Source organism: Phyllobates terribilis, unplaced genomic scaffold (genome assembly GCF_046119375.1).
Source record: "Phyllobates terribilis strain yellow unplaced genomic scaffold, ASM4611937v1 Scaffold_1__5_contigs__length_1240528914, whole genome shotgun sequence".
Classification (NCBI taxonomy): Eukaryota; Metazoa; Chordata; class Amphibia; order Anura; family Dendrobatidae; genus Phyllobates; species Phyllobates terribilis.
Window position 1 is genome coordinate 125,492,550 of NW_027362761.1, and position 16,028 is coordinate 125,508,577.

Below are 16,028 nucleotides of genomic sequence, written 5' to 3' on the forward strand. Positions count from 1 at the left end.
ACCCTATTAGGGATGGTCCTAACCTCTAGTATTAAAACCTTACCATATGTCAAATGACAAATGTGAATAAAGGCCAAGTTATGTTATTTTTATGCACTATTGATATTTATTTCTTTACTGCAGGGTATTTGCTCATTTTGTTTTTATCTTAGGTTTTGTTTGTTTTAGAACACAGCCTGGCGTGGCAGGAAAGGAGTCGTATTTGACATTTGTTGCGGAAATTTTATAGGAATATACTTTAGATGCAATGTCATTTGCAGAGCCCCAAAGTTGCCAAAACAGCAGAAACAAGCCACCTAAATAAAGTTGTCTGGGGGTGTTGTGACTAATTTCGACCCACAGATTCTTCACAAAAGTTATTTAAAAATGTTTTTCTTCACTAAAATGTTGTAATAGCTCCATTTTTTTTAACTAGGGTGACAGGAGAAAAGGAACCACACAATTTGCTATAAAATTCTCCTTCATGCAAGAATACCCTATATATGGACATAATCCACTGTTTTGACACACGGAATGAAACAGAAGGGAAGCAATTTTTATTGGAATAGATTCTAAATGCCATTTTGCATTTGCAAAGCCACTGAGATGCCAAATAAACAGAAACCCCATTATGGAAACTACACCCCTCAAGAACGTCATCTTGGGGTGTACTGATCATTTGTAACTCACAGTTATTTCAGAAATTTTCAATGTTGGAATATGGAAACAGTAGAAAAAATCTGTTTCTTCCATTAAATTATTGCTTTAGCTCCAAATTTTTCACTTTCATGAGGTAATAGGGGAAAATAAACCCCACAAATTTTAGACCAATTTACATGTATAATGATACTACATAGTTTTTTTAATGTTTTGCTTTTTTTGCACACTAAAAAGCTATTTTTTGCAAAAATTAATTTGTTGTTACATTGTAATATTCTAATAGCTATTACGTTTTAAAAATTTAATTGACACAGCCATACGAGAACTTGTTTCTGAATGAGATGATATTTTTAGTGACTTCTTTTAGATACAACTTTTTGATTCCTTTTGATTCCATTTTTTTCTGTCAGTATTATGCAAAAGCTATATTTTTAGACTGTTTTTATTTATTTTTTTATAATGTTCACCTTATAGGCTAAATAATGTTACAGTGCTATACTGTGGCTTGTGAAAGTATTTACTGCCCTTGCCATTTTTCATGTTTTGCTCCCTTACAGCCTCACTGTTTTTTTAGGGCTTGCATTAGTTCATGTAAAGAACATGCCTACAACTGTGAACATTTGGTTTTCTATTTTTTTGTGAAGAAAACAACAAATAGGACAAAATAACTGAAAACGACAGTGTATAGGCAGTACTTTGTAGAGCCTCCTTTAGTGGCAATTACAGCTGCTATTCGCTTTGGATAAGTCTCTATGAGCGTTCCACATCTTGCCACTTGGATTTTTGCCCATTCCTCAAGTCAAAACAGCTCCAGCTCCTCCAAGTTAGATGATTTCCTCTGGTGAACAGAAATCATCAAGTCTGACCACTGATTCTCAGTTAGATTAAGGTCTGGCCTTTGACTAGGCCACTCCAAAACATTTACACTTTTGCCATTAAACAACTGGAGTGTTACTTTAGCAGTATGCTTTGGATCATTGTCTTGTTGGAAGGTGAACCTCTGTCCCAGTCTCAAATCACTGACAGACTGAAACAGGTTTTGCTCAAGAATATCCCTGTATTTCGTACCATCCATCTTCGCCCTGACTCAAACCATTTTCCTTATCCCTGCTGCTGAAATCATCCCTACAGGATGATGCTGACACCACAATGTTTCACTGTGGGGATGACATTCTTGGGGTGATGAGCTGTGTTGGTTTGGCACCATAGCGTTTACCTTGGTGGCCAAAAAGTTCAATTTTGGTCTTATTTGACCACAGCACCTTCCTTCATATATTTGGGGAGTCTCCCACATGTATTCTGGCAAACTCAAAACAAGCCTGTGGAGATCTGAGGTTGTGAGTTGTAAATAATCACCTAGGCAGGTTAATGATGCAACAATATTTTATTCCTTACATCAAGGTTTTACAACAACTCCAGATCAATGGCCAAAATGCAGTTCTCTCAGTCCTCCAGTTCCCAACCTGGGATCAGTAGCTCCACTGCCTTTGTGCCAGGCGATACTCACTGTCTCCCAACTTTAGGTTGGCCCACAAATTTCGTATCTCCAGCTAGTATAGTCTGTAGCCAAAGTCCACGATCCTCCAGACAACAGATAAAAGAATGAAAGCACAGGTTTTCAGTAGCAACTGCCCTTTAAGAAAGTTTAAATACAAATGATAGATTCCACAATGGTAGCACGTTTATCCAGCCCAGTCAGTACTGATCTCCAAAACTCCATAGACCATCCATCCCAGGGCTACAAAATCTCAGTCTAGCTCCTCTCCCTTTGACGAAATTCCACACAAATCCTGACTAAACAAGAGGATTCTTTTTCCCCATCACTGGGATCAGCCCCTTCAAAGCTAAGTGTGCATTAGTGGAGTTATTTTTTCTCAGGCCGAACTCATCACCTGGGACTGCATGTGTGACTCCCTGTGGTGATGGCTCCACTGTAACTACTTTTCCCTCATACACAATGAGGCTAGTCGCTGAGAGATCAATAGTTAGAGGCTCCTGAGATACTAATGAGTAGTGATGACCAAGCACTAAAATGCTCGGGTACTCGATGTTCTAGTCAAGCAAATTCACACTCACTTGGTCTGAGTAACGAGCCCAATGTAAGTCTATGGGAAACTCGAGTATTGTTCTGGCGGCCCCCCCGGCAGTCTGCAGAGGGAATAGAAATTGCCAAAATCAATGGGAACAGTGCGCAATGCATGGAAACAGTATGGAGTAGACCCCTGGAAGCATTTCTGACTCCCAGGTCACTGCTGTCAACAATGTTGTCAGAGTTATTGCGCCACTTTGACGGACTCACAATAAAACATACAAAAACTAAATCAAAATGGATTTTCCTGGGAAATATGTTAAGGAATATCCTTTCAAGGGTAATGACTTGTATATAAGGCAAAATAAATATACAAAAACAAAAATGCTCCTCCACACCTTGGGCTATGTTCACACGTAGCGTTTTTGATGCGTTTTTGCACTTTTGCATTGCTTTCAACCAAGACAAATGCATTCACCAGGAAATGTCATTTTAAAATTTTACAACCTTATCTGGCCATGTGGTGTGTGACACATCATCAGACACAAACTGTTTCATTTATGATGGAGGGACTCTGAAAGTCACAAAGCCTATTTTTATAGGGCCATCAGTCGGCCCTCGCTATTGTTAGACAGCCATCAGCTGGCATTGCTTTGTTGTTCCCTTTATTAACGAGTGGGTCTCCTATACTGTTATTGCATATGCAGTGACTACAAGGGCTGACAAAAATTTGGAGGCAACCCAATACCCCTCTGAAGAGACAAAGAGGAGGGTCTCAGTAAAAATAATGTTCCCATTATAAAGGAGCGGGTCTCTTATAATGGTAATGCCCATGCTGTGACTGCAAGGGCTGGCCAAATTTAGGAAAAACTACACTAACAATTTAAAGACATATAGAGCTGGGCCAAAGTAACGAGTATGACATGTTCACATTAGAAAAGAGAGGGTTTGCTATACAGTTATAGGGTATGCAGTGAGTCCAATGGCTGCCAAAATTTAGGAAAAACCCTACTAACAATTTAAAGACACATAGAGCTGGGCCACAGTAACGACATGTTCCCATTAGAAAGGAGAGGGTCTACTATACAGTTATAGGGTATTCAGTAGGTCCAACAACTGCCAAAATTTAGGAAAAACCTCACTAACAGACAGAAAGTTCTCCTTGTAGCGTGGGTCTAGAAGTGTCACCGACCAGTAATGATTGTCACCAAAAATTTGGACAACATCAGGGTCACGGGAAAGGCAGTGTAACATAAACTCAGCCATGTGTGTGAGACTGCAAAGAGGCAAGACTTCCGTGTCCTCATCAAGAGGATGACTGACCATGCTCTCCTCCTCATCCTCTTCCTCCTCCTCTCTGTCCTCAGGCCATTCACGCTGAACAGAATGTATGTGCAGGTAGTACCATCTATAGTGCAGGAAACTAGCTCATGTTTTGCTCCCTTACAGCCTCACTGTTTTTTTAGGGCTTGCATTAGTTCATGTAAAGAACATGCCTACAACTGTGAACATTTGGTTTTCTATTTTTTTGTGAAGAAAACAACAAATAGGACAAAATAACTGAAAACTTCAGTGTATAGTCAGTACTTTGTAGAGCCTCCTTTTGTGGCAATTACAGCTGCTATTCGCTTTGGATAAGTCTCTATGAGCGTTCCACATCTTGCCACTTGGATTTTTGCCCATTCCTCAAGTCAAAACAGCTCCAGCTCCTCCAAGTTAGATGATTTCCTCTGGTGAACAGAAATCATCAAGTCTGACCACTGATTCTCAGTTAGATTAAGGTCTGGCCTTTGACTAGGCCACTCCAAAACATTTACACTTTTGCCATTAAACAACTGGAGTGTTACTTTAGCAGTATGCTTTGGATCATTGTCTTGTTGGAAGGTGAACCTCTGTTCCAGTCTCAAATCACTGACAGACTGAAACAGGTTTTGCTCAAGAATATCCCTGTATTTCGTACCATCCATCTTCGCCCTGACTCAAACCATTTTCCTTATCCCTGCTGCTGAAATCATCCCTACAGGATGATGCTGACACCACAATGTTTCACTGTGGGGATGACATTCTTGGGGTGATGAGCTGTGTTGGTTTGGCACCATAGCGTTTACCTTGGTGGCCAAAAAGTTCAATTTTGGTCTTATTTGACCACAGCACCTTCCTTCATATATTTGGGGAGTCTCCCACATGTATTCTGGCAAACTCAAAACAAGCCTGTGGAGATCTGAGGTTGTGAGTTGTAAATAATCACCTAGGCAGGTTAATGATGCAACAATATTTTATTCCTTACATCAAGGTTTTACCACAACTCCAGATCAATGGCCAAAATGCAGTTCTCTCAGTCCTTCAGTTCCCAACCTGGGATCAGTAGCTCCACTGCCTTTGTACCAGGCGATACTCACTGTCTCCCAACTTTAGGTTGGCCCACAAATTTCGTATCTCCAGCTAGTATAGTCTGTAGCCAAAGTCCACGATCCTCCAGACAACAGATAAAAGAATGAAAGCACAGGTTTTCAGTAGCAACTGCCCTTTAAGAAAGTTTAAATACAAATGATAGATTCCACAATGGTAGCACGTTTATCCAGCCCAGTCAGTACTGATCTCCAAAACTCCATAGACCATCCATCCCAGGGCTACAAAACCTCAGTCTAGCTCCTCTCCCTTTGACGAAATTCCACACAAATCCTGACTAAACAAGAGGATTCTTTTTCTCCATCACTGGGATCAGCCCCTTCAAAGCTAAGTGTGCATTAGTGGAGTTATTTTTTCTCAGGCCGAACTCATCACCTGGGACTGCATGTGTGACTCCCTGTGGTGATGGCTCCACTGTAACTACTTTTCCCTCATACACAATGAGGCTAGTCACTGAGAGATCAATAGTTAGAGGCTCCTGAGATACTAATGAGTAGTGATGACCAAGCACTAAAATGCTCGGGTACTCGATGTTCTAGTCAAGCAAATTCACACTCACTTGGTCTGAGTAACGAGCCCAATGTAAGTCTATGGGAAACTCGAGTATTGTTCTGGCGGCCCCCCCGGCAGTCTGCAGAGGGAATAGAAATTGCCAAAATCAATGGGAACAGTGCGCAATGCATCGGAACAGTATGGAGTAGACCCCTGGAAGCATTTCTGACTCCCAGGTCACTGCTGTCAACAATGTTGTCAGAGTTATTGCGCCACTTTGACGGACTCACAATAAAACATACAAAAACTAAATCAAAATGGATTTTCCTGGGAAATATGTTAAGGAATATCCTTTCAAGGGTAATGACTTGTATATAAGGCAAAATAAATATACAAAAACAAAAATGCTCCTCCACACCTTGGGCTATGTTCACACGTAGCGTTTTTGATGCGTTTTTGCACTTTTGCATTGCTTTCAACCAAGACAAATGCATTCACCAGGAAATGTCATTTTAAAATTTTACAACCTTATCTGGCCATGTGGTGTGTGATACATCATCAGACACAAACTGTTTCATTTATGATGGAGCGACTCTGAAAGTCACAAAGCCTATTTTTATAGGGCCATCAGTCGGCCCTCGCTATTGTTAGACAGCCATCAGCCGGCATTGCTTTGTTGTTCCCTTTATTAACGAGTGGGTCTCCTATACTGTTATTGCATATGCAGTGACTACAAGGGCTGACAAAAATTTGGAGGCAACCCAATACCCCTCTGAAGAGACAAAGAGGAGGGTCTCAGTAAAAATAATGCTCCCATTATAAAGGAGCGGGTCTCTTATAGTGGTAATGCCCATGCTGTAACTGCAAGGGCTGGCCAAATTTAGGAAAAACTAAACTAACAATTTAAAGACATATAGAGCTGGGCCAAAGTAACGAGTATGACATGTTCCCATTAGAAAAGAGAGGGTCTGCTATACAGTTATAGGGTATGCAGTGAGTCCAATGGCTGCCAAAATTTAGGAAAAACCCTACTAACAATTTAAAGACACATAGAGCTGGGCCACAGTAACAACATGTTCCCATTAGAAAGGAGAGGGTCTACTATACAGTTATAGGGTATTCAGTAGGTCCAACAACTGCCAAAATTTAGGAAAAACCTCACTAACAGACAGAAAGTTCTCCTTGTAGCGTGGGTCTAGAAGTGTCACCGACCAGTAATGATTGTCACCAAAAATTTGGACAACATCAGGGTCACGGGAAAGGCAGTGTAACATAAACTCAGCCATGTGTGTGAGACTGCAAAGAGGAAAGACTTCCGTGTCCTCATCAAGAGGATGACTGACCATGCTCTCCTCCTCATCCTCTTCCTCCTCCTCTCTGTCCTCAGGCCATTCACGCTGAACAGAATGTATGTGCAGGTAGTACCATCTATAGTGCAGGAAACTAGCTCCTGTTCTTCCTCCTCCTCCTCCTCTTCCTTATTGTCATCCAATCCACGTTGGGATGAGATGAGGCTGGGCTGTGTAGAATCACCCTGTTTGGTTCCTTGCTCCATCTCATCGTGCTCCGTCTGAAATGCATCCTCGAGCAGAGAGCATTTCAGAAGACAGAGAAGCGAGATGGTGACGCTAATTATGACATCTTCGCCGGCTCGCGATCTTGATGGAGTCCTCAAAGTTTTGGAGGATGGTACATATGTCTGACATCCATGTCCACTCCTGAGGTCTTATGTGTGGAGTCTGAACTGAATACCGACGATTTTGTTGATGCTGGTAGTCAATAACTGCCCTCTTCTGCTCACAAATCCTTCCCAACATCTGCAATGTAAAGGTAAAATGCGTGGAGACATCGCAGATTAATTAGTGAGCTGAAAGTTGCAAACGCTGCAGAAGCACGACAAGGGCGGCGGAAGCTGTAGGTGACTTTCTAAAATGGGCAGACAGGCGGTGTACTTTGACAAGCTGATCAGGCAGATCCGGGTAGGTTTTAAGAAACTGCTGAACCACGAGGTTAAGCACATGGGCGAGGCATGGTACGTGTGTGAGCTCTTCTCACCTCAGAGCTGCCACCAGGATCCAGCCATTGTCACACATGACCATGCCTGGCTGTAGGGTCAGCAGTGTCAGCCACAGCTCTTTCAGAGGTCTTGCCAACTCTTCTGCATTGTGCGGTTTGTCACCTAAGCATATTAGCTTCAGCACAGCCTGTTGCCCCTTTCCCGAGGCAGTGCTGCAGTGCTTCCAGCTTGCGACTGATGTGGTCATTTTGGAGATAAAGGCTGAAGAGGAGGAGGAGGTGCAGGAGCAGTAGAATGTCAGGGCAACCCTAATTTACCCAGGGCCCGCAATCCTTGGTGTCGGGAGGACGTGTTCCTTCCCAAGGTCTGACTGGGTCCCGGCTTCCACTACATTAACCCAGTGTGCTGTCAGCGAGATCTGCCTTCCCTGCCCACAAGTACTGGTCCAGGTGGACTTTCTCAGTAATAGCGTTGCTGAGGGCACGTCTAATGCTGTAGAACACATGCTCGTGTAATGCGGGGATGGCACACCGGGAGAACTAGTGGCAGCTGGGTACCGAGCACCGAAGGACGGCTGCCGCCATCAGGTTGCTGCAAGCTTCTGTCTCCACGAGCATAAAAGGCAATATTTCGAGTGCAAACATTCATGAAATGTGTGAATTCAGTGGTGTGGTCTGAGGGGCGTTCCAAGAACTGGAGTAGGGACAACTGAATGCTGCGCTGGGACAAGGACGTGGACATGCTTGCTGATGGTGCTAGTTGAGCGTGTTCAACGACAGGTGCAGGGCAGGAGGCATCTTGGCATGCGCCATGGACAGGGGATTGGCGTGCACGCACAACAGTGGAACAAGCAGTGGTGTCACCCGCAGACACTGTTGCTGGACCCTAGGGTTCGGCCCACTTACTCGGGTGCTTTGCTGCCATGTGCCTGATCAAGATGGTGGCGGTCAGGCTGCTAGTTTTGCTACCCCTGCTGATGCTGGCCTGGCAGGTGGTGCAAATGGCCTTTTTGGGGTTATCTGCAGAGTCTTTAAAAAATAACCAGACTCGGGAAGACCTAACAGTTGTACTGGCAACTTCCGTCGTGTTGGTGTTACGAGGAACGCTTTCCCGCCTTGTGTATGCAGCCACCACACTGCTTCTTCCTGCCTTTTGCAGTGCTACGCCTCCCTCCCCCTGTGTGCTGCTGTCCTCGCTCTGTATATCCCCCTGCCAGGTTGGGTCAGTTAATATATAATCCATCACCTAATCTTCCACTTCCGCACCCTGGTCCTCCTCCTGACTTTCTGGCAATTGTGTCTCATCATCATCATCATCCACCTTTTGTGACAGTAATTGCACTTTCCCACCATCACCTTCATGTGACCGTGGCTGCTCAAATATTTGGGCATCGCAATACGGTTTCTCCTCTTGACTCACTTGAAGCTGGCCAGGTGAGAGGCCCAAATCTACAAATGGAAAAGTGAACAGCTCTTCTGAGTTTCCAAGTGTGGGGTCAGTTGTCTCCGGGCACTCAGCATGGTGGGAGGAAGGAGAATCAGGGTGAGGAATATACGGCTCAGACTCACGGTTACTGAGACTTGACTGTGTTGAAGACAGGGTGGTGGTGGTGGTGGCAAAGTGACTGGAAGCATTATTTGCTTTCCAACCAACAATCTTTTGACACTGCTCTGGGTTCAATAGAGGTGTACTTTGGTCCCCTAGTAATTGGGACAGGAAGTTCGAGCAACTAAATGTGCGTGTTTGTTGTGGCACAATTTTGGCTTGGCCACGGCCACGTCCTCGGCCTCTGCATGCACCATCACCATCACGTCCACTTCCCCGTCCCTTGCTACGCACCTTGCCCATTTTTAATGGAGGACAATATTTTCCACGTTCACGAGAAATGGCTGATTTTGGAACGCAGTTATATGTGGTACGTCTGACCTGAGAACCACGGTTTTAAATAGCAGGCCTATAATTTACTAATATTATTCTACACAGAGATCTAGTGTGAATAGCTTGACCGACACACTGCAATGAAATGAAAATGGAAGAAATGTCTGATTTTGGAATAGTCAAAGGCTATGTGCCCACGATGCAGAAATGCTCCGGATTTTTTCCTGAGCGTTTCTGCATCTCCCTGGCAGAAAAAATGCATGCGGATTTTCCATGCGTTTTTCTGCTAGGGACAAGCGTATGTTACGCATTTTCCACATGCGATTTCACATGCGGGTTGTCAAGCGCTTTTCCAAGCAATCACTTGGAAAAGTTCTTGACAACTTGGTCACACTAACCAGCATGGATTTATACAGTGTGACCAAGTTAATAGTAAAAGAATGGTAAAAAATAAAAATAAACATTATACTCACCTTCTGATGGCCCCCGGTCTCTCCTTCTCCGGTGTGCCCGGTATGTTGGGCGGCTCGTGGTGGTCTAAAAGGACCTTCTATGAAGTCATTTAGTCATGTGACAGGTCACGCGACCGCCGACGTCAGTAGTCGCGTGACCTGTCACATGACTAAATTACGTCATGGAAGGTCCTTTTAGACCATTGCGAGCCGCCGGGGAGCCAGGATGCATCGCTAAGGAGACCGGGGCCATCAGAAGGTGAGTATAATGTTTATTTTTTATTTTAAATTCTTTTTTTTTTACAGGTACTATGGTACCCGTGTCTGGAGGAGAGTCTCCTCTTCTCCAGACCCGGGTACCATCCGCCCATTGAATCGCTTAATTTCTGCATGTGCACATGTAGTGATGCGGATATTAAGAGATTCAATGCAAGTCAATGGCGGTGAAAACGCCGCGATTACGCAAAATAATTGGTAGTGCTGTGGATTTTTCAGCAATGATAATCTGCAGTGGAAATTTGCGCAGCATATGCACAGCACATGCGGATTATCATTGGGGAACATTGCAGACCTTCTACCAAGCGTTTTTTAAGCATTTCCTCGGCGGAATTGCACCTGCGGAAACCATTAAAAAATGCATCTTGGGCTCACAGCCTTATAGGTGATATGTCTGACAGAGAACCACAGTTTTAAATAGCATGCCTGTAATTTACTAATATTATTCTACACAGAGACCTAGCGTGAATAGCTTGACCGACACACTGCAACGAAATGAAAATGGAAGAAATGTCTGATTTTGAAACACTCTTATAGGTAATATGCCTGACAGAGAACCACGGTTTTAAATATCAGGCCTGTAATTTACTAATACTATTCTTCACAGACACTTAGTGTGAATAGCTTGACCGACACACTGCAATGGGATGAAAATAGAAGAAATGGCTGATTTTGGATCACTCTTATAGGTGATATGTCTGACAGAGAACCATGGTTTTAAATAGCAGGCCTGTAATTTACTAATACTATTCATCATGACACCTAGTGTGAATAGCTTGACTGACACACAGAAAAAGAATGGAAAAGGAGGCCATTATTTTCCACGTTCAGTTCAAATTTCTGAATTTTTATTGCTGAAATATGGAACAGATCTGGCTTTATTCTGCAGTGAGAACAAGCAAATGGAGCAGAAAAATGGTGTACTCTGGATTGCTTTTTAAGCAAATAACCAGGATTAAGATAAAAAAAAATGGCCCTGGCCCCTAATATCTTGGGCTATGTCTACAAATATCTGTAATTATTACAGCAGCAGCAGACAGGACATTCAATTGACCCTCTTGTGCTGTATCATACACTGCAGTCTGCCACATACACTGCATGCCTGACTAGCACCGATTATATGCAGCTGTATTAGTCCTCAGAAGGACTATTAGTTCAGATGGAAATATATTTATATATATATATATAAATATATATATACATACAGTACAGACCAAAAGCTTGGACACACCTTCTCATTTAAAGATTTTTCTGTATTTTCATGACTTGTGAAACAACTGAAAATATGTCTTATATTCTAGGTTCTTCAAAATAGCCACCTTTTGCTTTGATGACTGCTTTGCACACTCTTGGCATTCTGTTGATGAGCTTCAAGAGGTAGTCACCGGAAATGGTTTTCACTTCACAGGTGTGCCCTCTCAGGTTTAATAAGTGGGATTTCTTGCCTTATAAATGGGGTTGGGACCATCAGTTGTCAGAAGTCAGGTGGATACACAGCTGATAGTCCTACTGAATAGACTGTTAGAATTTGTATTATGGCAAGAAAAAAGCAGCTAAGTAAAGAAAAACGAGTGACCATCATTACTTTAAGAAATGAAGGTCAGTCAGTCTGAAAAATTGGGCAAACTTTGAAAGTGTCCCCAAGTGCAGTTGCAAAAACCATCAAGCGCTACAAAGAAACTGGCTCACATGTGGACCGCCCCAGGAAAGGAAGGCCAAGAGTCACCTCTGCTTCTGAGAATAAGTTTATCCGAGTCACCAGCCTCAGAAATCGCAGGTTAACAGCAGCTCAGATTAGAGACCAGGTCAATGCCACACAGAGTTCTAGCAGCAGACACATCTCTACAACAACTGTTAAGAGGAGACTTTGTGCAGCAGGCCTTCATGGTAAAATAGTTGCTAGGAAACCATTGCTAAGGACAGGCAACAAGCAGAAGAGACTTGTTTGGGCTAAAGAACACAAGGAATGGACATTAGACCAGTGGAAATCTGTGCTTTGGTCTGATGAGTCCAAAAAAAGGTGAACGGATGGACTCTACATGCCTGGTTCCCACCGTGAAGCATGGAGGAGGAGGTGTGATGGTGTGGGGGTGCTTTGCTGGTGACACTGTTGGGGATTTATTCAAAATTGAAGGCATACTGAACCAGCATGGCTACCACAGCATCTTGCATGCTATTCCATCCGGTTTGCGTTTAGTTGGACCATCATTTATTTTTCAACAGGACAATGACCCCAAACACACCTCCAGGCTGTTTAAGGGCTATTTGACCAAGAAGGAGAGTGATGGGGTGCTACGCCAGATGACCTGGCCTCCACAGTCACCAGACCTGAACCCAATCGAGATGGTTTGGGGTGAGCTGGACCGCAGAGTGAAGGCAAAAGGGCCTTCAAGATTGTTGGAAGACCATTTCCAGTGACTACCTCTTGAAGCTCATCAAGAGAATGCAAAGAGTGTGCAAAGCAGTCATCAAAGCAAAAGGTGGCTACTTTGAAGAACCTAGAATATAACACATATTTTCAGTTGTTTCACACTTTTTTGTTAAGTATATAATTCCACATGTGTTAATTCCTAGTTTTGATGCCTTCAGTGTGAATGTACAATTTTCATAGTCATGAAAATACAGAAAAATCTTTAAATGAGAAGGTGTGTCCAAAGTTTTGGTCTGTACTGTATATACAGTGCTAGCCAAAAGTATTGGCACCCCTGCAATTCTGTCAGATAATATTCAGTTTCTTCCTGAAAATGATTGCAATCACAAATTCTTTGGTATTATTATCTTCATTTAATTTGTCTTCAATTAAAAAAACACAAAAAGAATTGTCCTAAAGCCAAATTGGATATAATTACACACCAAACCTAAAAAAGGGGGTGGACAAAAGTATTGGCACCCTTTGAAAAATCATGTGATGCTTCTCTAATTCATGTAATTAACAGCACCTGTAACTTACCTGTGGCACCTAACAGGTGTTGGCAATAACTAAATCACACTTGCAGCCAGTTAACATGGATTAAAGTTGACTCAACCTCTGTCCTGTGTCCTTGTGTGTACCACATTGAGCATGGAGAAAAGAAAGAAGACCAAAGAACTGTCTGAGGACTTGAGAAACCAAATTGTGAGGAAGCATGAGCAATCTCAAGGCTACAAGTCCATCTCCAAACACTTGAATGTTCCTGTGTCTTCCGTGCGCAGTGTCATCAAGAAGTTTAAAGTCCATGGCACTGTGGCTAACCTCCCTAGATGTGGACAGAAAAGAAAAATTGACGAGAGATTTCAACGCAAGATTGTGCGGATGGTGGATAAAGAACCTCGACTAACATCCAAACAAGTTCAAGCTGCCCTGCAGTCCGAGGGTACAACAGTGTCAACCCGTACTATCCGTCGACGTCTGAATGAAAAGGGACTGTATGGTAGGATACCCAGGAAGACCCCACTTCTTACCCCAAGACATAAAAAAGCCAGGCTGGAGTTTGCCAAAGCTTACCTGAGAAAGCCTAAAACGTTTTGGAAGAATGTTCTCTGGTCAGATGAGATAAAAGTAGAGCTTTTGGGGTAAAAGCATCAACATAGAGTGTACAGGAAAAAAAAAGAGGCATTCAAAGAAAAGAACACTGCCCCTACAGTCAAACATGGTGGAGGTTCCCTGATGTTTTGGGGTTGCTTTGCTGCCTCTGGCACTGGACTGCTTGACCGTGTGCATGGCATTATGAAGTCTGAAGACTACCAACAAATTTTGCAGCATAATGTAGAGCCCAGTGTGAGAAAGCTGGGTCTCCCTCAGAGGTCATGGGTCTTCCAGCAGGACAATGACCCAAAACACACTTCCAAAAGCACTATAAAATGGTTTGAGAGAAAGCACTGGAGACTTCTAAGGTGGTCAGCAATGAGTCCAGACCTGAATCCCATAGAACACCTGTGGAGAGATCTCAAAATGGCAGTTTGGAGAAGGCACCCTTCAAATATCAGGGAGCTGGAGCAGTTTGCCAAAGAAGAATGGTCTACAATTCCAGCAGAGCATTGTAAGAAACTCATTGATGGTTACCGGAAGCGGTTGTTCGCAGTTATTTTGGCTAAAGGTTGTGCAACCAAGTATTAGGCTGAGGGTGCCAATACTTTTGTCCGGCCATTTTTTGGAGTTTTGTGTGAAATGATCAATGATTTGATTTTTGCTTCATTCTCTTTTGTGTTTTTTCCTTGCAAGCAAATTAAATGAAGAGAATAATACCAAAGAATTTGTGATTGCAATCATTTTCAGGAAGAAACTGAGTATTATCTGACAGAATTGCAGGGGTGCCAATACTTTTGGCCAGCACTGTATGTTGTGGAATACCTATACTAATAGGACATTCAATGGACCCTCTTGTGCTGTATCATGCACTGCAGTCTGCCACATACCCTGCCTGCCTAACTCCTGCTATCACCACTGAATATATGCAGCTGGAGTAGTACTCAGAAGGACTGTTAGTTAACTTGGATATATATATATGTTGTGGAATACCTATACTAACTATAAACAAGCAAATCTCTCCCTGACATAGCAGCACCTCTCCCTACTCTTACTGATTTCAGGGTAGACTGTGACGAGTGTAGTGGCGCCAGGTCTTATATAAATCTAATGATGCTGTGCGGCCAGCCAATCACTGTAATGTCCACAACCAACATGGCTACGTCATTACAGTGCATTGCAGGCAATCCCGGCATGTTCATTGGCTCTCTAAAGAGCGCCAAACATGCAGGGAGGGGACCCGAGTTCCCGCCCGAGCAACACGGAAATACTCGCCGAGCTTGTCGAGCACAGTGATGCTCGGGCAAGTACCGAGCAGTGGCGAGCATGTTCACTCATCACTACTAATGAGATTACTGGAATGTTGGACATCAGTGCACATACTGACGAGCAATCAGAACATTAATAAAACTCAGCAAGAAATCACTAATAAAACACAACAATAAGATCGATGGCACTGGTGGTCCATGCTGGAAAAAGTCTCATAGTCTTTAGAACAAGGCCAGATCCTCACAGAGCCTTACAATTTTTGTATGTAAGTAAAGGCTTTTCTCTGCTCACTCTTCCATAAAGGCCACCTCTAAGGAGTGTAAGGCTTAAGGCCCCATCACACTAAGCGACGCTATAGCGATCCCGACAACGATACGACCTGGCAGGGATCGTTGCTGCGTCGCTGTGTGGTCGCAGGTGAGATGTCAAACAGTCAGATCTTCCCAATGACGCAGCAACGATGCGGCGACCCGTAACTATCTGTATAACGATGCACGCCTATGTGTTTCTGTGTCTGAGTCGTCAACAAGGTCGTTGGTAAGGTGTCAAACACACCGATGCATGCTGCCCAGCGGGACCTCAATGATCAAAGAAATGTCCAGACCATTCCGACACGACCAGCGATCTCACAGCAGGGGCCTCGTCACTGCTAAGTGTCAATTGTAGCGAGATTGCTACTGAGGTCGCTGTTGCGTCACAAAACTTGTGACTCAGCAGCGATCTCGCTAGCGATCTCGCTTAGTGTGACGGGGCCTTTATTGTGGTCATATGGACAGATACTCCAGTCTTTGCTTGAGAACTCTGCAGCTCTTTCTGGCTTATTTTTGAACTCTGTGCTGCCTCTCTGATTAATGCTCTCTTGGGCTGAGAGTTTTGGTGGACGGCCCTCTCTTGGCACGTTTGTTGTGGAACCATGTTGTCTTCATTTGATGAAAATGGATTTGATGGTGCTCCGGGGGATCATCAGAGATTGGGATATCTTTTTATAACCCAACCCGGACTTGTATTTCTCAACAACTCTGTCTCTGACTTGTTTGGAGATCTCCTTGGTCTTCATAATGT